This window comes from Aegilops tauschii, chromosome 4, assembly GCF_002575655.3.
Source record: "Aegilops tauschii subsp. strangulata cultivar AL8/78 chromosome 4, Aet v6.0, whole genome shotgun sequence".
NCBI classification, from domain to species: domain Eukaryota; kingdom Viridiplantae; phylum Streptophyta; class Magnoliopsida; order Poales; family Poaceae; genus Aegilops; species Aegilops tauschii.
Genome location: NC_053038.3, coordinates 279,625,264 through 279,649,685, shown reverse-complemented (window position 1 = coordinate 279,649,685; position 24,422 = coordinate 279,625,264). Strand labels below are relative to the sequence as shown.

General features: G+C 48.3%; 2 long non-coding RNA genes across 2 annotated transcripts; both read right to left on the bottom strand.

Annotated features, from left to right (window-relative positions):
- Positions 1 to 749: 749 nt before the first annotated feature.
- On the bottom strand, positions 750 to 4,590 carry LOC120962509 (uncharacterized). The gene is made up of 4 exons (XR_005753261.3): positions 3,526 to 4,590; positions 3,148 to 3,448; positions 2,266 to 2,356; positions 750 to 1,022 (listed from the first exon to the last, which is right to left on the bottom strand). It is a non-coding gene; the product is annotated as an uncharacterized lncRNA (long non-coding RNA).
- Positions 4,591 to 8,675: 4,085 nt separating this feature from the next.
- On the bottom strand, positions 8,676 to 11,076 carry LOC141021506 (uncharacterized). Its single transcript, XR_012182825.1, has 2 exons — positions 10,173 to 11,076; positions 8,676 to 8,930 (listed from the first exon to the last, which is right to left on the bottom strand). It is a non-coding gene; the product is annotated as an uncharacterized lncRNA (long non-coding RNA).
- Between the last annotated feature and the right edge of the window lie 13,346 nt (positions 11,077 to 24,422).

Sequence of the window (24,422 nt, the reverse complement as noted above, 5' to 3'; positions counted from 1 at the left end):
GGTCAACGCCGGATTCAGCAATCCCAAGCCCGGTCAATGGAAGAAGCCATTCAAGGCGAACCGAGACGAACCATCCAACCTAGACAGGATATTTGACCGACCTTGCCAGATTCACGGCCACCCCGATAAACCAGCTAATCATACTAACATAAACTGTTGGGTCTTTAAGCAGGCTGGCAAGCTCAACGCCGAACACAAGGGGAGGAGGCCGCCAGGCAACAGGGATGACGGAGAGGTTCACCAACGAAATACCGGGGGTCAGAAGCAATTTCCACCCGAGGATCAACTACTCCTGGAGCGAAAATAGCAGTACGGCTTCCGCCGCCCACCTCGTACACCTACAAAATTTGTGCCGCGCATACATCACTACTCACTCAAGATACCATGGGCATTGGCGGAAGCACACTACGGACAAGCCTGCAAGCATCCCCGTAACATTTTTTATCCATTTTCTTTTTATTTCTCCCTTCACTATCTCTTAAAAACAGGTGACGAACAGGACAAACATCTAAATCTGACTCTATCGGAGTTCGGATCCCTGCACTGACCAAGGGGGTTACTTCCATCAAGAATTCCCCTCGCCGAGGACAGGCGGCGCAGACGTGCGACAAGAGGTCCAAATTAACTTTTTGTAGACCGCATGTAACACCCACGATGCGGCTATATCTCCCACGTGTCGAGGCACGACTTAGAGGCATAACCGCATGGTGGTTTTGTCGCAAGAAGGGTCATCTTCACACAATCCCATGTAATGAACAAGAATGGGATAAAGAGTTGGCTTACAATCGCCACTTCACACAATACATAAATAAAATCATACATCATTCAAGATACACACATAGACCGATTACGGTCAAAACCGAATACAAAGAAGACAACCCCAAATGCTAGATCCCCGATCGTCCCAACTGGGCTCCACTACTGATCAACAGGAAAAGAAACATAGTAACGACCAAGGTCCTCGTCGAACTCCCTCTTGAGTTCGGTAGCATCGCCTGCACTGGTATCATCGGCACCTGCAACTGTTTTGGAAGTATCTGTGAGTCACGAGGACTCAGCAATCTCACACCCACGAGATCAAGACTATTTAAGCTTATGGGTAGGAAAAGGTAAGGTGATGAAGCTGCAGCAAGCACTAGCATGTAAGGTGGCTAACATACGCAAATGAGAGCGAGAAGAGAAGCAACGGAACGGTCGTGAAGTAGCAATGATCAAGAAGTGGTCCTGAACTCCTACTTACGTCAAACATAACCCAGAAACCGTGTTCACCTCCCGGACTCCGCCGGAAAGAGACCATCACGGCTACACACGCGGTTGATGCTTTTTAATTAGGGTCAAGTGTCAAGTTCTCTACAACCGGATATTAACAAATTCCCATCTGCCACATAACCGCGGGCACGGCTCTCGAAAGTTTATACCCTGCAAGGGTGTCCCAACTTAGCCCATTATAAGCTCTCACGGTCAACGAAGGATAAATCTTCTCCCGGAAAGACACGATCTGTCTCGGAATTCCGGTTTACAAGACATTTCGACAATGGTAAAACAAGACCAGCAAAGCCACCCGAATGTGCCGACAAATCCCCATAGGAGCTGCACATATCTCGTTCTCAGGGCACACCGGATAAGTCAAGCTACGAGTAAAACCAGACCTCGAGTTTCCCCGAGGTGGCCCCGCAGGCTGCTCGGTTCGGACCAACACTCGAAGGAGCACTGGCCCGGGGGGGTCTAAAATAAAGATGACCCTTGAGTCTGCAGAACCCAAGGGAAAAGGGGATAGGTGGTAGCAAATGGTAAAACCAAGGTTGGGCCTTGCTGGAGGAGTTTTATTCAAAGCGAACTGTCAAGGGGGTCCCATAAATCACCCAACCGCGTAAGGAACGCAAAATCAAGGAACATAACACCGGTATGACGGAAACTAGGGCGGCAAGAGGGGAACAAAACACCAGGCATAAGGCCGAGCCTTCCACCCTTTACCAAGTATATAGATGCATTAATTATATAAGAGATATTGTGATATCCCAACATAAACATAATCCAACATGGAGCAATCTTCATCTTCACCTGCAACTAGCAACGCTATAAGAGGGGCTGAGCAAAAGCGGAAACATAGCCAAACAACAGTTTGCTAGGAAGGGTGACAAAGGTTAGAGGTTCATGGCAATTTGGGAGGCTTGATAAGCAAGTGGTAGGTAGCGCGACATAGCAATATAGCGAAACAACTAGCAAGCAAAGATAGAAGTGATTTCGAGGGTATGGTCATCTTGCCTGAGATCCCGCTAGGAAGAAGAACGATTCCAAGAAGAAGACAAATGGACGAAGTCGAACGAATCCTCACAACTCCGGAACGAAACCGAAGCTAACGAGAGAAGCAAACCGGAAAGAAACAAACAACATAGTAAACAACCAACACATACACATGGCATGATGCAAAAACAAACATGATGCATGTTCGGTTTAAAGAGGCATGGCATGGCAAAATGCAACAAACAATACTACAAATTAAGTGGAGCTCAATATGCAACGAGTTGCATATTGACGAAACACCACATTTAATTATTTAGTTCTCTCTTGTTTATGTGCCCAGCAATATTAAATGTTATTAAACATGGCAAGGGGTGAAGCATAATTAAACAACCTATCTAGGCAAGTTTAAATGAGGCCGGAAATAACAAACGACAATTCCGGAAAATCCTCATGTTCATATTTTGGAATTGGTACTGTTCTGCCATAAACACAATTTTAATGTTGTTAAACAGCAAAATGAAGTGCACCATGTTAATCTATGCATTTTTCTACCCCATTTACATATAAAGTTTATTAAATTCCGAGTTACGGTTAATTAGTTATGAAATAAATCATTTTAACATGGCATTTAAGCAAATTAAAAAAACAACACTTTAAACATATTAAACATGGATGCAAGCAGCATATTATTAAACTACACAAATTTCTGAGCATTTTACATATTTAGATTATTTTAATCCGATGCACGGTTGTGAAGTTATTATATGCATGAAGTTCAAGGGTTTTTCTGCAAATCTATTTTCTCAGCATTAATAGGCAAAAATCACAGACAGAGAAAAAAAACAACACTGGGCCGAAACTGACTAGCCCGATCGTGCACTGGAGAGGATGGGGGCTGCTCACCCTGGGCCAAGGCCCGACTAGAGAGGAGGACGCCAGGCAGGCCGTGGCAAGGGAGCTGGGCCAGCTGTGGGTTGTGGCCCGTGAGGAAGCAAGCCGCGAGGCCGGGCTCGGCGACGGGTCAACGCGGGGGCGGTAGCGTGCGCTCGTTCTCTGCTCGTTTACAACATAAGCAACAGCAGAACACGACGACGCAGAAGACGGCGCCGGGGAGGGACTGGCGAAGGGGCGCTGGATCCGGGCGACGGCAGGAGGTGAAGGGCGGCAGGAGGCGGTGGATCCGGGCGGCGGCTGCGACGCGCTCCTGCAGGACACGGGCGCGAGAAAGGGGTCAGGGAGGAAGAGGGGAAAAGCGAAGGAGGAGCAGGGGCACACGGCGACCTGCGGGTCTTCATCGGCGACTGGGCTCGCCGGCTGAGCGACCAAAGGCGGGCAAGGCGTTGAGGACGACTCGCAGCGGCGGTTGGTGCGGGACTCCGACGAGAAGAAGGTCGAGGTGGCGGAGCTTGGCGAGCTCGGCATCGAGGAAGGAGCAGAGACGCAGAGGCGGGGCGAGGGACTTGGCGCAGCGACGGGAATCGAGCGCGGAGGAGCCGGGGATGGCGGATCCAGGCGCGCACGGCAACAGCTTGGCGATGGGCGTACCTGGGAGAGAGAGAGAGCATGAGAGGGAAAGGCAACAGGAGAAGAAAGGGAAAGGAAGGAGAGGCGCGAGCGTGGCTGTCCTGCTGGTGGTGCTAGCAGAACTGCTCGCCGGGGACGACGGCAGGGAGCTAGAGGAGAGGCCCAGGACTTGGAGAAGGGGCACGGCATGGAGGAACTCGGGAGGGTGCTGCTCTCCCTGGATCAGACGCGGGAGGCTGCAGGGGCGCTCTGAGTCGAGGGGAAGGATTGGTCCGGTGGGGAAAACGAGGGAAGGAGAGAGGGTGGCTGCGGGCTTGGATCCCGAGGAAGATGGTGGCGGCGGAGTGGGAAGGATGGGACAAGCTTCCTAAAGTTTATGGTTGGACTATTTATATAGGTAGGGGATTAGGGTAGGGGTTTAACACGATCCGTCCGATCGTAATCGGGCGGTCGATAATGAGTAGGCTAGAGCGTCCAACAAAGAAAACGGAGATGTTTTGTAGATGTTAGGGGATGATCCGGACCCAACGGTGACGATAGTCCGGTTCGGGTTCGGGACAATTTCGGACGCGCACGCGAGGGGTCTATGCACTGTGGAGAAAGATTAAGCGGCCAGACGATAGGGACTCGAAAAACCCGGTTGGTCTCGGAACGATCAACGAAGGCAAGGGGTTTGATGAGCTCAGAAAAGAGAGAGAAGAGAGCGGTCCGGTTGATCAGAGACAAGGTCAACCGAGAAACGAAAGAAGCGGCAACTACGAGCGGATGCAGTTTTTAAAAACAATGACGGCAACGAGTGCCGATGCAATGGGGATGATGCCATGATGAGATGCAACAAACAAATAAAAACACTACCGACTCGCAAAACAATGTAGGCATCTGGAGCGTCGGTCTCGGGGCGTTACAACACTCCACCACTAGAAGAGGATCTCATCCCGAGATCTAGGATGGCACCGGAGAAAAACGGAAGAGGAAGAGAAGAGGTAAAACTAATTGCTTCTTAGACAAATGAGTGAAACCAAAGAACCTTGCGGGGTTGAACAAATCGAAAGAAATGACACAACGTAGATAAGCGAATTGAGATCACTCCGTAGTAAACGGAAAACAAGGAACACCATGAGAACCTTGAGGTTAAGTGGCACGATAGATATTTAAACCACTCCAGTAAAAACAAGATAGGGAAGGAATAAGAATGATATAATTTGGGCAGCACTCCGACTGTAAATGGAAGGAATTGAACATGATCTTGACAAGATGAGAGGAAAACTCGATGAATTTAACAACACACTGCCTCCGTAACTAACGAAAGAATGGCCTAGGGGTAAGAAAGATTTCAGACAGCACTCCGGTTGAGAAGGGAGGCAAAACTTGACAGAATGGGAATAACTTGAAAAGAGGGCATGACACTCCGGTTGGAAATGGCTAAGAACGAAAAGAACACGGTCCTCACAAACCGAGAAGATGAGTGAAGAGAGCAACATCACGATGCCTCCAAAAGGAATAAATAATAGAAGATAGATCCTTGAAATAAGAATGGAGAAGAAAATGACAACTTCCGCCACAAATGAGCTTGGAAAGCATCCTTCCAAGAAGGTTATAACGGAGTTGTTGGGAAATCAACAACAAAAGGAACAAGCTTGTTGTGGGCTTATGGAACACATCTCAAAAACTTGAGGTGAAATTCTGCCACTAACGGAAAACAATAGATTGGATTGATATGAACAAGGAGACGAGAAACTTTTTTCGCTGGGAGGATAATTGAAGAACTTGGGTCATTTATGAGCACCATAAATAGCAAAATCCTTAGGGAAAGCTTTAGGTGAAACATGACACAAGATAAATCCAACAAAGAGATTGATTGGTTGAAAAGACCTCTTGAACGAACAGAAAATGATGGATTTAATTATCTCATTCCTGACAACTTGTGAATCATGAAACATGAAGGAAATTGTCAAAAATGACATAACACCATCCCAAAGATAAGGTAGAGATAATTGCACTTCGGAATGCAAGATGAAGAATGCTTGAACTCCTCAACACAAAACATGTGTTGAGCACCATGTTTATTTAAGAGTATAGCTCGGCGGATCTTAACTTCAAGAGAAATCTTGAAGACAATTGAAGAATAAAAAGAATCTTTGATGAACCACCATGTAGAGACTCCATGAAGAACTCCGGTAATAAAAGGATGATAAAAAGAAAGAGAAGTTGACAACACAAGGTGAAGCCTTGCAATGATTAGATGAAGGTTTGAAATGATATAATTGAAATAACTTGGAGCTCCGGAAAGAAAAGATGAACAACTTGGAACCTAGAATTTGATGTCATGAACGAACTCCGGAAGAAGGAATTAATCACTTGGAGGAAACAAGAATAAGAATTATGTTATGCATATCCTTCACCAATTAAATTGATGACAAGCAATGGATTTGGCATACTACTTATGCTCGTAGACAAGATTAAGATAGATATTGCGCAAACTTGTGAAGGTCTTCATCGAACCACCGGTAGGATTGAAACAACGAATAAATTGGTATGATAACGAAGGAAGAGAAAATCTTGAACGAACCACCGCGAGAATTGAAAACGAACGAAGTAAAGGGATGAATCACCGGTAAGAATTTGAAAAAAAACGAAGATACTTGGGGAACTTTAGATACACGAGAACGAATAGATCACGAGCTGACTAGAGGATACTTGAACGATGCACCAGGAGAATATGGAGATGAACGAAGAGACATCAATTTAGAATAATTGGAGAACGAAGCTGAAAACTTAGAATGAAGAAATCTCCTGAAATGATGGCCTTTGGATGATCAAGAAATGAAAACAACTCTGAAATGCTCCAGATGGGTAAGAAAAGAATTCTCACAATCGAAAACAATTATGAGAGGATGGCATAAGCTAGAACCATGAATCCTCAAGAGAATGGACAAGGTTTAAGGGAAACTCTTCTTCGGTCTTCAAATGTTGAGAATGATGATGAGAAACACCACCATGAATTTTTGAGATACTTCGGGATGAAAATTAGAAAGGTTGAACCAACAATGAAAAGAATTTGAAAAATCTTGGAGAAAGACATTTGACTGATGATAATTCATTCTTACGTCAAACTTTGCAATGAATTTGAGAATAACTCCGGAAAGAATTATAAGAGTCAGGTAAGATCCTGGGAAAAGACCTGTGGGTTAGGGCCCACTCAAAAGAAACACCGTTGAAAAGATTACTTGAAAAGGAGATAGCACCGGTTGAATTAAATGGCTTGAATGAGGTAACAACCTCGAAATAGTTAGAATTGATGCGGAGTGGAAATGCGACTCTTCTGAGATATCTTCAACACTCCGGAACACATGGAAAGCGAGAGGTGAATGATTAAGAGATCCACCGACATGAGAAAACATTTGAAACAAGGAAAAGAATACGATCAACACTGAAATCTTGACTTGAGTCCACCGGAGAAGAAAAAGAATGAAGAATGATAAACTTGAAGAACATCTTCCTGAGAATCACCGGATAAGAACATTGACGGAAAAGGATGGAGAGGCTTCCCATCAATAAAATGATACTTGATTAAGAAATCTGAATCCTTGAATAAAAGGGTGGGAGGGTGGGAAAACAAAGGCAACTTGGGTCGGATGAAACGAACACCGTTGAGAAAAGCTTAGAATCGATCTTGCGAATGTTGGAATGATTGGATCCACTTGAAGAGAAGCACGCCGATTGGAAAGAATTAACATGACGACCTCGAGATCAAGAAGGATTAGTATCCATATAGAAATATGAGAACACCGTTTAGGAAAAGTATGGATTTAACATTTGACTTCGAAGCAACTCGAATACCACAAAACAAAACAAAGGATTGGCTTGCAGAATAAGCCGGAACAAACATATGATAGAGATTTCGTCCGAACTTTTCGTGGTGGGGCCCACATGGGCTCGATCGTACAGCACCATCATGTACAAGGCAGTGCACATGACATACGAAGCATCCCCGAGTCGGCATAGCCAAGGACTCTTTAAGACACTACGATACCACTGTAAAACCAACCGTGGAAAGGCGGACCACTAGACGTCGAACCCCAATCTCATATCATGCATCTGTCGGAAAGATATCCTAGGAGCTACTTGAATTCCCACTTATAAACTCCCGAAACTTTCTGGTTATGCAATCTGGTGTTGGGGATACAGGGGACACAATATATATCACCCAAACTAGCAATCCCTAGATCTAGCTGTATCCATCCGTCAACACGTAACCAAGAAAACTCCAGAAATCGTTTACCTCAACCTTCGAAAAGCATCCGTTATACGAGTTATGGCAATACTCCCGAACTCCCGCCCCAGTACTGGGTGGCGTCGAGGTGATCTCACCAACAACTGCATAAAAGAGATTTTCGATGTAGGCGAAACTCAGGTATCCCAGAACTGCAACGATAAAATTGTGACGACAACACCTCGGAGCTCAACTCCCCGGGACAATGCCACAACCCCTAAATGTCAGGAGGCACCAAGAACAATGTTCTCGTCACAAAACCATCAGAACGATTGCAAGATACCCGCGTGATCCTAAATTTTTTTTAGTGAAATTTGACGAGAGAAAATTCAAAACTTCTACGTCAAGAGGCCTCACCAGAGCGACGAAGGGACTGAGGAGTAAAAACAATCCTACTCTCCGATATGTATAATCCTAAGACTCAAAACATTTTTGTTCTAGACTCAACAACGTGAGCGATTCGATCAAGCAGGGGGCTCCTAAGTCGGGGATGGCTCTGATTACCAACTTGTAACACCCACGATGCGGCTATATCTCCCACGTGTCGAGGCACGACTTAGAGGCATAACCGCATGGTGGTTTGTCGCAAGAAGGGTCATCTTCACACAATCCCATGTAATGAACAAGAATGGGATAAAGAGTTGGCTTACAATCGCCACTTCACACAATACATAAATAAAATCATAAATCATTCAAGATACACACATAGACCGATTACGGTCAAAACCAAATACAAAGAAGACAACCCCAAATGCTAGATCCCCGATCGTCCCAACTGGGCTCCACTACTGATCAACAGGAAAAGAAACATAGTAACGACCAAGGTCCTCGTCGAACTCCCACTTGAGTTCGGTAGCATCGCCTGCACTGGTATCATCGGCACCTGCAACTGTTTTGGAAGTATCCGTGAGTCACGAGGACTCAGCAATCTCACACCCGCGAGATCAAGACTATTTAAGCTTATGGGTAGGAAAAGGTAAGGTGATGAAGCTGCAGCAAGCACTAGCATGTAAGGTGGCTAACATACGCAAATGAGAGCGAGAAGAGAAGCAACGGAACGGTCGTGAACTAGCAATGATCAAGAAGTGATCCTGAACTCCTACTTACGTCAAACCTAACCCAGAAACTGTGTTCACCTCCCGGACTCCGCCGGAAAGAGACCATCACGGCTACACACGCGGTTGATGCGTTTTAATTATGGTCAAGCGTCAAGTTCTCTACAATCGGATATTAACAAATTCCCATCTGCCACATAACCGCGGGCTCGGCTCTCAAAAGTTTATACCCTGCAGGGGTGTCCCAATTAGCCCATTATAAGCTCTCACGGTCATCGAAGGATAAACCTTCTCCCAGAAAGACCCGATCTGTCTCGGAATTCTGGTTTACAAGACATTTCGACAATGGTAAAACAAGACCAGCAAAGCCACCCGAATGTGCCGACAAATCCCGATAGGAGCTGCACATATCTCGTTCTCAGGGCACACCGGATAAGTCAAGCTACGAGTAAAACCAGACCTCGAGTTTCCCCGAGGTGGCCCCGCAGGCTGCTCAGTTCGGACCAACACTCGATGGAGCACTGGCCCGGGGGGGTCTAAAATAAACATGACCCTTGAGTCTACAGAACCCAAGGGAAAAGGGGATAGGTGGTAGCAAATGGTAAAACCAAGGTTGGGCCTTGCTGGAGGAGTTTTATTCAAAGCGAACTGTCAAGGGGGTCCCATAAATCACCCAACCGCGTAAGGAACGCAAAATCAAGGAACATAACACCGGTATGACGGAAACTAGGGCGGCAAGAGGGGAACAAAACACCAGGCATAAGGCCGAGCCTTCCACCCTTTACCAAGTATATAGATGCATTAATTATATAAGAGATATTGTGATATCCCAACATAAACATAATCCAACATGGAGCAATCTTCATCTTCACCTGCAACTAGCAACGCTATAAGAGGGGCTGAGCAAAAGCGGAAACATAGCCAAACAACAGTTTGCTAGGAAGGGTGACAAAGGTTAGAGGTTCATGGCAATTTGGGAGGCTTGATAAGCAAGTGGTAGGTAGCGCGACATAGCAATATAGCGAAACAACTAGCAAGCAAAGATAGAAGTGATTTCGAGGGTATGGTCATCTTGCCTGAGATCCCGCTAGGAAGAAGAACGATTCCAAGAAGAAGACAAATGGACGAAGTCGAACGAATCCTCACAACTCCGGAACGAAACCGAAGCTAACGAGAGAAGCAAACCGGAAAGAAACAAACAACATAGTAAACAACCAACACATACACCTGGCATGATGCAAAAACAAACATGATGCATGTCCGGTTTAAAGAGGCATGGCATGGCAAAATGCAACAAACAATACTACAAATTAAGTGGAGCTCAATATGCAACGAGTTGCATATTGACGAAACACCACATTTAATTATTTAGTTCTCTCTCGTTTATGTGCCCAACAATATTAAATGTTATTAAACATGGCAAGGGTTGAAGCATAATTAAACAACCTATCTAGGCAAGTTTAAATGAGGCCGGAAATAACAAACGACGATTCCGAAAAATCCTCATGTTCATATTTTGGAATTCGTACTGTTCTGCCATAAACACAATTTTAATGTTGTTAAACAGCAAAATGAAGTGCACCATGTTAATCTATGCATTTTTCTACCCCATTTACATATAAAGTTTATTAAATTCCGAGTTACGGTTAATTAGTTATGAAATAAATCAGCTTAACATGGCATTTAAGCAAATGAAATAAACAGCACTTTAAACATATTAAACATGGATGCAAGCAGCATATTATTAAACTACACAAATTTCTGAGCATTTTACATATTTAGATTATTTTAATCCGATGCACGGTTGTGAAGTTATTATATGCATGAAGTTCAAGGGTTTTTCTGCAAATCTGTTTTCTCAGCATTAATGGGCAAAAATCGCAGACAGAGAAAAAAAACAACACTGGGCCGAAACTGACTAGCCCGATCGTGCACTGGAGAGGCTTGGGGCTGCTCACCCTGGGGCAAGGCCCGGCTGGAGAGGAGGACGCCAGGCAGGCCGCGGCAAGGGAGCTGGGCCGGCTGTGGCTTGTGGCCCGCGAGGAAGCAAGCCGCGAGGCTGGGCTCGGCGACGGGTCAACGCGGGGGCGGCAGCGTGCGCTCGTTCTCTGCTCGTTTCCAACAGAAGCAGCAGCAGAACACGGCGACGCAGAAGACGGCGCCCGGGAGGGACTGGCGAAGGGGCGCTGGATCCGGGCGACGGCAGGAGGTGAAGGCCGGCTGCGACGCGCTCCCGCAGGGCACGGGCGCAAGAAAGGGGTCAGGGAGGAAGAGGGGAAAAGCGAAGGAGGAGCAGGGGCACACGGCGACCTGCGGGGCTTCACCGGTGACTGGGCTCGCCGGCTGAGCGACCGGAGGCGGGCAAGGCGTTGAGGACGACTCGCAGCCGCGGTTGGTGCGGGACTCCGGCGAGAAGAAGGTCGAGGCGGCGGAGCTTGGCGAGCTCGGCGTCGAGGAAGGAGCAGAGACGCAGAGGCGGGGCGAGGGACTTGGCGCCGCAACGGGAATCGAGCGTGGAGGAGCCGGGGATGGCGGATCCAGGCACACGGCAAGAGCTTGGCGATGGCGGCTTCCTCCTTGTGGATCCTGCATGTGCGTACCTGGGAGATAGAGAGCATGAGAGGGAAAGGCAACAGGAGAAGAAAGGGAAAGGAAGGAGAGGCCCGAGCGTGGCTGTCCTGCTGGTGGCTGCTAGCAGAACTACTCGCCGGGGACGATGGAAGGAGCTAGAGGAGAGGCGCAGGACTTGGAGAAGGGGCACGGCATGGAGGAGCTCAGGAGGGTGCTGCTCTCCCTGGATCAGACGCGGGAGGCTTCAGGGGCGCTCGGAGTCGAGGGGAAGGATTGGTCCGGTGGGGAAAACGAGGGAAGGAGAGAGGGTGGCTGCGGGCTTGGATCCCGAGGAAGATGGTGGCGGAGTGGGAAGGATGGGACAAGCTTCCTAAAGTTTAGGGTTGGACTATTTATATAGTTAGGGGACTAGGGTAGGGGTTTAATGCGATCCGTCCGATCGTAATTGGGCGGTCGATAATGAGTAGGCTAGAGCGTCCAACAAAGAAAACGGAGATGTTTTGTAGATGTTAGGGGATGATCCGGACCCAACGGTGACGATAGTCCGGTTCGGGTTCGGGACAATTTCGGACGCGCACGCGAGGGGTCTATGCACTGTGGAGAAAGATTAAGCGGCCAGACGAGAGGGACTCAAAAAACCCAGTTGGTCTCGGAAGGATCAACGATGGCAAGGGGTTTGATGAGCTCAGAAAAGAGAGAGAAGAGAGCGGTCCGGTTGATCAGAGAGAAGGTCAACCGAGAAATGGAAGAAGCGGCAACTACGAGCGGATGCAGTTTTTAAAAACAATGACGACAACGAGTGCCGATGCAATGCGAATGATGCCATGATGAGATGCAACAAACTAATAAAAACACTACCGACTCGCAAAACAATGTAGGCATCTGGAGCGTCGGTCTCGGGGCGTTACACTGCACTCTTTATTTTGATCCTGTACTATGCCTCTTCCTCCGCCTTCAACCCCGAGCATGTCAAATAGCCGGGGTTGTGGTCTTTATATTTATATAAAGTAGTCATCGGCATATCACTCAGGTCCCAGTAAAACAGTATCCAAATTAATCATCCGTGTTGGTTCGTCAATGAATATGGCTCCCATGGTTATTCCACAGATACACCTTGGCATAACCCGCCAGGGGCTCGGTACGGGAACAAATGAGTTGCCAACAAAAGTCCGAACAACTCTATACCATACTTCGGCGTCGCAAGTTTGGCCTTATATGCATCAACTCCGAATCATTGCCTTGGGTAAATAGTTGGGTTGCCTGGCTCCTGTGCTTGCTACCCTACGTTCTGCTCCATCGGCTAGGGTAGTAAAGGGAGAACTACTGCGATTGTGCTTCCGATTCATCTAGTCAACTACCTCAGTAGAGAAAGCCAAAAACTGACTGTCATGATGCAGCGAGAGCTGGTCAACCACTTGACAACTTCTTGGAATCTTTAGCGATTCTCCGTGTCACACGAGGGATCTTTTTTAGATCAAATATGTAAGGCGCCATATTATAATACGTCGCATACATACCAGGGGCTATTTCGTAGCCCCACCATAAAACTCCTATGGCTAAGTGAAAGTGTTAACGCCCTATAGTTCGATTGCCTGGTTCGCCGCACTATCACCTCCTTCATGGACCAAGACATTGGATAAAGAGTGATTAAATGCTTTTCCGAACACCCCCGTACTTCCTACGAGGGGGCTGAAGCCGACGACTGGAAAACTTTCAGATTATATTAGAACGGCCGCACAGGAGGAATACAATCTTTCGAGCAAAACATTAAAATAGATCAACTATAAAATTGTCTTTTACAATTCTCATACACCTCACTCGAACATTATGTCTTTCGAGCACTGACCCTCTATCAAGCGGGCGGCCTCTAGGATGTCTTCAAAATAATGCTCCAGTTCAGGACGGTCCTTGCCCTTGGGTGGACTCTTCGCCGCAATACCGATGGCCTTCATCTTCCCCCAGAATGTCTTGACTCGGGCAAAAGCCATCCGTGCACCCTCAATGCACGTCGACTGCTTCACAGCGTCGATACGCGGCACCGCGTCAACAAGCCTTTGCACTAAACCGAAGTAGCTATTCGGAACAGGCTCGGTTGGCCACAACTAGATTATGACGTTCTTCATGGCAGCGCCGGATATCCTATGAAGCTCAACCCATTGGGACATCTATTCATTCAGCAACAGATGGCGCTTTGATGCGCCAAACTGTGACTAGAAAAGCTTCTCCGTTGCATACCCATCTCGCGCTTGGTAATACTGCGCCGCATCGGAAGAACTCTTCGGCAAGTCTAAGAACTCGTCTGGAGAACTCCACACTTGGTTAAGCTGAGCATAGTTCGGATCACCGAACTTAGTTTGCAGCAGAAAGGGCTTACTAGCCGCAATCTCCCTAGCTTGCCGGATCTCCTCACGGCCTGCTCTAGATTCCGACCGTGCTTCTCTCGCCTCTTGTAAGGCCTTGTCCAGTTCAGCCGTTAAGGCTTTATTCTCCTTCTCCAGAAATTCACAGCGGCCAGTAGCATTTTCCAGTTCGAGTGCCATCGTGGATATCTTCTCCTCGTCTTCGCGTCATGCAGCTTGTTCGGCTTTTAACTCAGCCGATGCCTTTTCGGCGGCAACATTGCTACACCGGGCCTGCTCCTTGGCCCGTGCCAGCTCCGCTCGAAGACCTTCAACGGCGGCAGCACCATCTGTAGCCATGCATATTCCAGCATCAAAATTTCAGCATCATTCTTATACCAAAAAAATGTATGGGGATTGCCCCGAATACATACCTTGCGACTCGTCAAGACGCATATTGATTAACGCAAGTTCATCCCCTACAATATCAAGCTTCTGCTGCAGCTCGACAATTTCCATAGTCCGGGAAGTGGCCAAGGGGGAAGCAGCTTGTGTTCAAGTTCATCAGGTTAGTCCTCAAATGATCCTTTTCGATCCTCCGTTTGCTTCCCAGTGGAAGCCAACCCGAGTTTCAGGGGCTACTACCTATACACAGGCGCATCTTTGCCAATAAAACATAGCTGAAAACATTATATCACAAACCTCGAAGCCCTTCAGCAGGCTCATGAAGGCTTCATTTAATCCGCTCCTCGCGGACAAAATCTTCTCAACCACTGTACCCATCAAGGTACGCTGTTCCCTAGAGACAGATGCATTTCACAACATGTCCCGTAATATGTCCGGAGTCGTTGGGTCTCCGGAAGCCGCTCTAGGAGCATAGTCATCCTTTGAAGGAATTTGCTCACCCGTCTCCGGAATCATCGTCGGCTGGAAGCCAGACAGTCTGGGGCCTTTATTATTGGCCCCAGAATCCCGGACGGTCGGAGATCCAGCTTCGGGTACAACCTCTTTCATCCCCTGCATAGCTTGTTGAGCAAGATAAACCCTCCGCGATGACACTTCGGAGTCGTCTGCCTTATTGGGCGATGAGGTCGGGGGAGGCGCCTTGCTTTCCATCATCTCTGGGAGGAGACCTCCCGAAGAAGAGGATTGCCCCGAAAAACTCTGTGCTAACCTGTAAAAATGCACGGACACATTACGTATATCTTCGGTAACGGTAAAGGAGCGGGACGCTATCAAAGTACCCCGGATTCACTTACGGTTTGGTCGAGGGCTTGTCCCCATGTTGTAGTTGTTCAACGGCGTCGCTTTCCAAACCCAAGCTGCTCGACGGTGGCATCTTGCCCCTCTTGGGAGACCGCCCCTCCCAACCTTCGGAGGCAGCCCTTTTCCTCCTGCTCGGAGAAGGGATGCTGGGTCCTCTTTCACCTCTGTCTTCAGGCGAGGAAAGGTCGATTTCTCCAGACTCTATCCGACTTACCTCCGGAACAAAGGTCATCTCGGATCTTCTCACTCTCCTCTTTACCCTCCCTTGCCGGCGTCTGGTATGGTGCTGAGGCCAGCATCCTTGTTAACATAGGACTAGCTGAGTCTTCCGGAAGGGGAGCCAGCCACCTAATCCGTTCCACTTTCTTTATCCAGCCCTGAAAAAGGATGATTCGGTAAGTGTTTTACCACTTGGTGTCTGATTATGAGGCGCTCGGCGAACGGGTACTTACCGGGGTGTCCGGATGGTTACAGTCCAGGCCGATATCTACGGTGGTGTCCGACCATTGCTTTCGTTTCCCGAGAAATAATCTCCACATTCCTTCGTGCGTAGTGCCGAAGAAGTGCTGAAGAGTCAGCGGCCCTTCTGGATTGAACTCCCACATGCAGAGAGGCCGTCGCTGGCACGGCAGGGTCCGGCGGACTAGCATTACTTGAAAAACGTTGATGATATTGATGTCCCTCTCAATGAGGCATCGGATGCGACTTTGCAAAGCCCACACCTCGTCCGTTGATCCCCAGTCCAATCCCTTATTGATCCACGATGCAAGCTGAATTGGGGGGCTGGATCGAAACGCCGGCGGAACTGCCCATTTGGAGCCACGGGGCTCGGTGATATAGATCCACCCCTGCTGCCATAAATCGGAAGATTTGGCAAAGGATCCTTTCAGCCAAACAGCGTTAGCAAGCTTGCTCACTATGGCACCGCCGCACTCCGCCTGCTCCCCCTCTATCACTTGCGACTTCACATCAAAGGTCTTGAACCACAAGCCGAAGTGCGGAGGGGTTCGGAGGAAGGCTTCGCACGTGACGATAAATGCCGAGATAAGAAAAATAGAGTCCGGGGCTAGATCGTGAAAATCTATCCCATAATAGAACATGAGCCCTCGGACGAAGGGATTAAGTGCAAACCCTAACCCGCGGAGGAAGTGGGACACGAACACGACCCTCTCGCCGGATCTGGGGGTGGGAATAACCTGCCCCTCGGCAGGAAGCCGATGAAGGATTTCTGTGGTCAGATACCTCGCCGCCCGAAGCTTTGCAATGTCTCCCTCCATGACAGAAGAAGCCACCCACCGGCCTTGACGGCTGGATCCAGACATGATTGGAGCTTGTGGCGATTGAAACCCGGGTGTTGGAACTTGGGGTAGCAAGGTTTGAGGAAGAAGCAAGCGTGAAAGAAAAAGACGGGTCTGTACACCTATATAAAGGCCGCAAATATCGAACATCTCGTCCTGGGCCTCAAAACCTGCCTATTCCCCAGGAGTTGTACCCAAGCGACGGTTGGGTTACCCACATCCGGGTTGATAAGAATCCCTTAAGAGAGGGGAGACACGCTCTCCGCTTGGATAAGACATGCCAATAAAACCACGTCTCGAAACGTGGGACGAGGGGTTAACGGTTCGAAAATAATGGCCGAGCAGGCGTGATGCCATATTACCAAAAAGTTGTCAGCGAATTGGACTCATGAAATATTATATCCTCTGCAGTCGTGTATACAAGTTCGGATACAATCATTACATCTGAAGACTATCTTGGAGTGCGGTAGGGGAACCCGCCTTGCAATGCCGAAGACAATCTGCGTGCCGGACTCCTCGTCATTGAAGCCAGGTTCATGGGCTACTGAGGGAGTCCTGGACTAAGGGGTCCTCGGACGTCCGGCCTGTTATCCATGGGCCGGACTGGTGGGCTGTGAACACACGAAGGCCGAAGACTGTACCCGTGTCCGGATTGGACTCTCCTTGGCGTGGAAGGCAAGCTTGGCGATCAACTATGAAGACTCCTTCCTATGTAACCGACTCTATTTAACCCTAGATCCCCCCGGTGTCTATATAAACCGGAGGGTGTAGTCCGGAAAGCATATACTCATTACCATAGTCATATAGGCTAGACTTCTAGGGTTTAGTCATTACGATCTCGTGGTAGATCAACTCTTGTAATACTCATATTCATCAAGATCAATCAAGTAGGAAGTAGGGTATTACCGCCATAGAGAGGGCCCGAACCTGGGTAAACATCGTGTCCCCTGTCTCCTGTAACCATCGACCCTAGACGCATAGTTCGGGACCCCCTACCCGAGATCCGCCGGTTTTGACACCGACACCGATCTCAATTGATGGCAAAATGGCCAACCCGCCGTTCCTTGAGAGAGACGAGGAGCGAGAACACACAGACGGGCTCGCACGGAGGCCAAGATATATTCGAGCATGGTTGATCGATATCATCATTACATGTTGGGCTACCGTTTTCCGCCCTTCTCTGGAATAAATGTGTACTTTATCAGAGATTAAAAAATAAGAGTACAGAGGCTCCACCATGCGGTTCTAGTAGTAGTACTACTCGTACTACTAAACCTTGTGCTTGGCTCTTCGCCTCTTCGTGAAGTCGAACAATGATGGTATTCCGCATGTTCGGTATTACAGTGTATGCCTCTGGCAATCTGACACCGAATGAACTGATGCATGTCCACCGCCTAGGCGAGGGTACGTTGCATTAGTCAAAAGGCGTATGCGAGCTTCACGTTGTCCTGCAAGCTTCTCCTTGGTCTGCGAGTTGACGGGACACACCAACAAGTAGTGCTAGTCCATACTCCCTCCTTTCCGGTTAATATGGCTTAATCTTTTTTGCGGGTAAATGAGAGAGCTTTATTCATATATAAGCATTCTTAGGACGATCAGCCAAGACACTGGTCACTAGGAAGCGAGGTACCCCACAAAAAAAGAAGTAGGAAGCAAGGTGTTTCATCAAGCCAGCTCTCGGCCACATTCAAAGTGCAGCAATCACGGTTCGCACAAAGATGCGCCGCAAGGTTTGCTGACCTGTTTACGTGCTGAATAACAAAAAAAGAGGAAATATTATCGAGCGCTCCTATTTGTAACAGGATATGAGCCAGAATTAAGCGAGAATTGTGGCGAGTGTTTCATGCAATCAACTTCCATTATCACATGCGAGAACCCTCCAAGAGAACCAAATGTGTTGAAGATTGCTTTATCACATTTTAAAAATATAATAAGAGTGTAGACGCTCCTCCATCCGGTTCCTAGTACTCCCTCCGGTCCTCATTAGTTTGCGTTCTAGAAAAATACCTCTATAGACTATAGTAGTAGTAGTAGTACTAGTAAACTTTGCACTTGGCTGTTCGCCTCTTCGGGAAGTGCAACAATAATAGTACTAGTATAGTGTATGCTTCTGGCAATTTGACACCGAATTAACTGTTGCACGTCCACCGCCTGAGCGAAGGAGAGCTTGCATTAGTCAAAAGTTTCTCCTTGTCTTGCGAGCCACCGCGCGCAAGCTTCTCTCGTCCTGCAAGCTTCTCCTCGTTCGGCAAGTTGACGGGACACAGCAAAATAATGCTAGTCCATACTGCCTCCTCTCCGCTTAATATGGCTTAATTTCAAACGAGATAAATACACTGCCTGTCACTGTATATTTGTAAAAATATAGTCTGTGGACTTCATAATATGCTCATTGCGCTCAATATATACATTTTTCGGTGTTTATACGGTCACTAGCTCCCCTGGCTGAGTATGTGTGTGCATGCACATGTAGGTTGAGCACTTGAGCGTGACCGTGTGTGTTCCGTCGTGTGCACATGCATGTGTTAGGGTGTCGCGCGCATTTTTGCGTCCATGTGTACATGTGACTATTGCATACATGTAGGGGGAGTACGTGTAGGGGCCACTAAAGGAGCAGTCATATCACACAGTAAGTTAGTCGGAAGAAGCAACCATCATTTCACTCTTAAATGACACGTACGCAATATAAAATGGTTGATATGGAGAGAAAAAGAAAACCACTATATATACACTAGCAGGATCCTAAGCTGCAAGCTTGCTTGCTTGGGTTGGTCTCTTCACAATCATAGAACGACGGTGGCACACCGCTGGTCACATATCTGGCCTGATCCCGCAGCTGGGGGAAGGGAACATTGTTCTGCGTAGACACGGTCGACATCGGCGAGGGAGAAAATCCACAGTCGGTGCGTCCCAATCGGGGTCACCGCGGTATGGGCCGATGCCGCGTCCCAACCGCCCTTCTAGCTACAGCCCGACGTCCCAGGTAGTCCATCTTCCTTTTGGAGCCGGCTTGCTCCACTGCCGCAGCTTCCCACGTAGCTCCATCTCCATGTCGATCTTTCTCTACTTCTACCGGCTTCTACTTGTGATGAGTTTATGTCTCATGAACTAGTGCCAGTACTATTGTTCTAATCAAACTTCCTCAATATCTTTGCCATCAGGGATGCTCAGCTCGATTTTAGTGGAACTGCACAAAAGCATCGTATGATCCCAGGGTGCCAGCCGTCTTTCCTTCGACAGGTTCTACCTGGCCAGGAAATTAAATCCTGTTTATGGTTCAGGGTTTAAGTCTTAGTGACCCCATCAGTAGTTTTTCTTTCGTACACGCTCTCACAACTTTTGTCTTTAGTTGTGAAGTAAACATTGGCTATGATCTGTGAATCATTGAGATGCATCAGCATGCGTGTTAGTTTTCCTTTGTATTTGATGGAATGTTGTAACTGGACAACCTTGGAGTAGGAATGAAAATGGAGTGGAAACTTTCCGTTTTTCCGGAGAAAAAATGGAAACGGAGAGAAACCAACGTTTCGTTTCGTTGGATTGTGCCATCGAGCAACCAACGTTTAAATCACGTCTGTCACGTTCGTGTCTCACCCTCCTCCATGGCTCGACCCCACACGGTCGCTCGGCATGCCACTCACCGCAAACCGAGTATACGATAACTTTCCCGCCTGCTTGTCGATGGATCGCGCCATGGATTACTAGTACTACTGGAAGAGATTGACGAGTTGGGGGAGGACAACTAGCTGTAGCACGGACTCCCAAGATCTTTTTACATGCATGTTGTGGCCCGCTATTGCGACCTCTGAACGCGGAGTAGTCGCGTGCACCAGGAAGCGGCGCGGGCGACGGTCTCTCGGCCGGCGCGCCGCTTCAATGTCGGCGCCAGTGAGAGGTCGCGTCCGCTCTGGCCGGGCATGAATGCGGCACTGACCGTTTCGGGCGGGAAGCACGCGCGGGTGATGAAGAGGGTTCGGGTTGGTCAGGAGTGGCCGTGGCAGCGGTCCGAACACCCGCAAACAAGAGATGATGTACGTTAATATTGCCGTGTATATAATTAACAACGTAAATAATGTGCCAGTTGGACAAATATGATTGGAGATGGGGATGGAAATGGAATTTTACGTAAACACGGATATGCATGTCTATGTCTATGTGCGTGTGCGCGACGACCCTCTCGACCTGGAAGCGGGGGCGTGTTTTTGATTGAGTTTTCTTTCTTGGTACGTTAAAAAATTGTCCTCCAGTTTTCGTTTCTTTTTTCCGGGAACGCGCGTATTCTATTTAAAACCACTGTTATGGAGAGATTGTTTTACTCCATTATAGCCTCTTGTTTGATAGAGTTTCTCGCGTCTCGCTCTCTCACCCTCTCCATACCAAAACAAGATGACAGTGTCCACACTATCTCTCTCCTCACCGGTGGTCACAGATCCGGCCGAATCCTGTCCGCTGTGGGAGGTGAGGAGGTGCAGCGTTGACGTTGTCTCCGTCGGTGATGTAGGAAGCCGATGCGCACCGTCCTCTCGGAGCCGGCGCTGGTGCGGACGAAGGTCCTCCGCACCCTTGTTCGCTGCCGTCGTGTGGGCAGATCCCGCCCGCCCGCCTAAGTGACATCTCGCCCACCTAAGGTATAACTTGTACTGATCCAGCTCCCCTGGTCGCTGCATGCGGGTTTTCTTCTATGCGACTACTCCCCAGCTCCCCATGTATAGTAGCTAGGGTTCGTCGGCCGGTCCAACATCACCTACTATTATAGAGGAAACACCACTCGAAAAGTTGTCCTGATTTTAAATAGAATACACCCGTTGTGGTATTATAGGTGGAGGTATACATGTTGTTTTGACAAAAAGTACATGGTGGTTGTGCGGTCATTGTCCATATGCTCCTATTGCTGCTGCTAATCTAATACTATCACTTGTTAAATGAATAAATGCTTTTTTCTCGGGTATCCTTGTTTAGTTCCCATCAAGATAATCCTGATGCTTCTGTTTGTTGGTGTACTTTTCATAATTCTTATTGACAATTGAGATGTCATTGTTAATCTTGTAAAACAAAGTAACAACACTATATCCCTTTTATATATTTTTGGAAACAACGATGCGTATCTCCATACCCGGGCATGTCTTCCTCAATTTTAGTGGAACTGCACAAAATTGGATGGCCATTGTTTTTCTGCCTCACTGTCCTCTTCCACATGGTTCTTCCTTCCACGAGCTTGACTACTGAGAAGAAACAGACCACAGTGAGGATTTGTCGAACTTCATAGGTGCCTCACCCAAACTTGATGCCAAATGGATGATGCATCACCACGATGACCTATCGATGCTCATGGTTGCGCCTCATGGTTGCGTCGGCTGGTGAAGCTGATCGATTTTCAATGAAAAACAAGCTGTCTTCCATCAGTGCTCTTTGCTTGTTACCCACAAAGATGATATCCTTCGTCAGTTCACCTTGGTTGCGTTGGAGACGCACTCGTCTTTCACGCTGGTGCAATTTTATCGCACAATTGGCTATTAACCAAATGTTTCCTCGAAGAAGGATCGACGTTGGTACTAAGAGCATAAGTTTTGTATTGATTTCTAAGCCTTCTCACAACTTTGTCTCCAGCTCCCCAGTAATTTTATTTATCCAGCTATTAACTTCGATTAAAAAAATGGTGTGGACTAAAAACCCGGATGAACGTAGTAGCCCTCCATTTTTATTTACTCCGCACATTAGATTTGACTGAAGTCACACTTTGTAAAGTTTAACCAAGTTTAGGCCGAACACAACAAACCATAATTATTAGAGAGGGCAAACTGTACATACTCTCAAACCTTTCCAATAATTGAAATTAAAATTCTTTATTTGTACACACTCTCACACGTTTCTGATAATTTGGCGCATGTGTGGTTGTTCACTTAAGGGAGGGTAGTGTACCGCACGTGAAGGACAGGAAGTGCGACCAGGACGCGTGGATCGTTAGTTCATCAGAAGTAATCCCTCCGTTCCTAAATATTTGTCTTTCAAGTGGTTTGCAATGGACTACCACATACGGATGTATATAGACATTTTTTACAGTGTAGATTCACTCATTTTGCTCCGCATGTAGTCATTTGTTGAAATCTCTAGAAAGACAAATATTTAGGAACAGAGGGAGTAGTAGTTTTCTTCACTGGTACGTTAAATAAAGAGTTTCGTTTCGTACTTACACAATTTAAAACGATTGTTATGGAGAGAATAAGAAAACCACTCCACTATATATTAGTCGTATACACGAGTACTATATGGACGCAGCTTCATTGACTTTAGTGCACATGCCTTTGGGTTTATGACAGGTGGGCCCAAAATGTGGCTGGCCCACCTATCATACATCCAAAAGCAGGTGCAGTTAAGGTACCGGAGCTCAGTCCATACTACAGTATATATATAAGCTGGAGCCTCAGCGCTTGTTTGCTAGGGTTTGCACTCTCCACACTCTCGCCGCACTACATATATATATACACGCTGGAGGCTCAGCGTTCCTTTGCTAGGGTTTGCTATATTCACTATCTCTCACCCTCTTCACCAGATCTAAACAAGACTGCGTTGTGGCCTCTGTCTCTCTCACCCCCTCACAGCTGGCGAAGGAGGCGTCCGGATCCCGTCGCACTGGGAAGGGGAGGAGGTGCAGCGTTCACTCTATTGCCTTGGGCGAGGGAGGCAATCCACTGCCGGCTGCGCTTTTCTCTTTGTCGGTGTGGAACGACACCTATGGGATCACAACAATCCCTACTACGGTTGCCGGGGTGCAGGGTTGCGAGAAGAGCAAGATCAGTAGTCGGCACAAGGATCGTTTACCCAGGTTCAGGCCGCGAGGATGCGTAAAACCCTAGTCCAGCTTTGGTGGGTGTATTTCAGAGAGTTCTTGAGCTCTCAAACTAGCTATGGTGAGTGCATGGTTCAAAAGAGCCGAATCCTTTCCCAGTATGCCATGGGCCTCCTTTTATAGGCGAAAGGGGCTGCCACAGTGGCATACAGGAGGTGGAAAGCCGTATAGTATTGCGAGCTTATCGCTCGCATTACAGGACAAGTTGCATTTAATGCGCCTCTGAGGTGTCCCCTAGCTTTATCGGGGACGGGGGTGAGGCCCGTCCCGTCTGTCGCCGCTCCTCCTCGCTTCGACACGCGCCCTGCCAGCGATGCGTGCGGCGCCATGTAGGCAGGCAGGCAGCTGAGGTGGCACGGTGGTAGGGCCTTCACGAAGATCTGCATGCCGCCACGCAGGCGCCTGCTGAATTGGCCTGGAAGCTGCATGTTGCCACGCAGGTGCCTGCCCAGCTGGTTTGGGCTGGTAGCTGCATGAGAACGGCAGTGGAGACTTGGCTGGTGCGGGCCTGGTAGTGGTCCTGCTGGCGTCTTCGGCGAGAGCCTTGCCGGGGGGGGCCGGCAAGGGTCTTGCCGTGGCGCGCTGTCATCCTCGGCAAGACTCGTGGCTCTCCTCGGCAAGGATCTTGTCGAGGGTCATTGTGTTCTGATCCTCATCCGATCTTGAATATGTCTTCACAAAGATGTGCATGCCACCACGGAGGTGCCTCCTGAGCCCTGGCCCCACGTGGCTTATGGTGTTGGGGACGTGGGCTCAAGGGTGGCTCGCCCTGTTGGTGTTTGGGCGTGCTGCCCCGGCAAGAGTCTTGCCGGGGGAAACTGCTCCGCCCCTCTGCTTCTTTGCGTTCTTTGTCTGGGCGTTTCTCTGGCTGTCTTGGGCTTCGGTTTTGTCTTGGTTTACCTCCCCTGTTCTGCTTGGTGTGACCGCGGGCGCGGCTCCGACTGCCCGTGCATAGGTAAAGGGGTACAAAGGTGCGCCCCTTCTTTTGTACACCGAGAGGAGCCC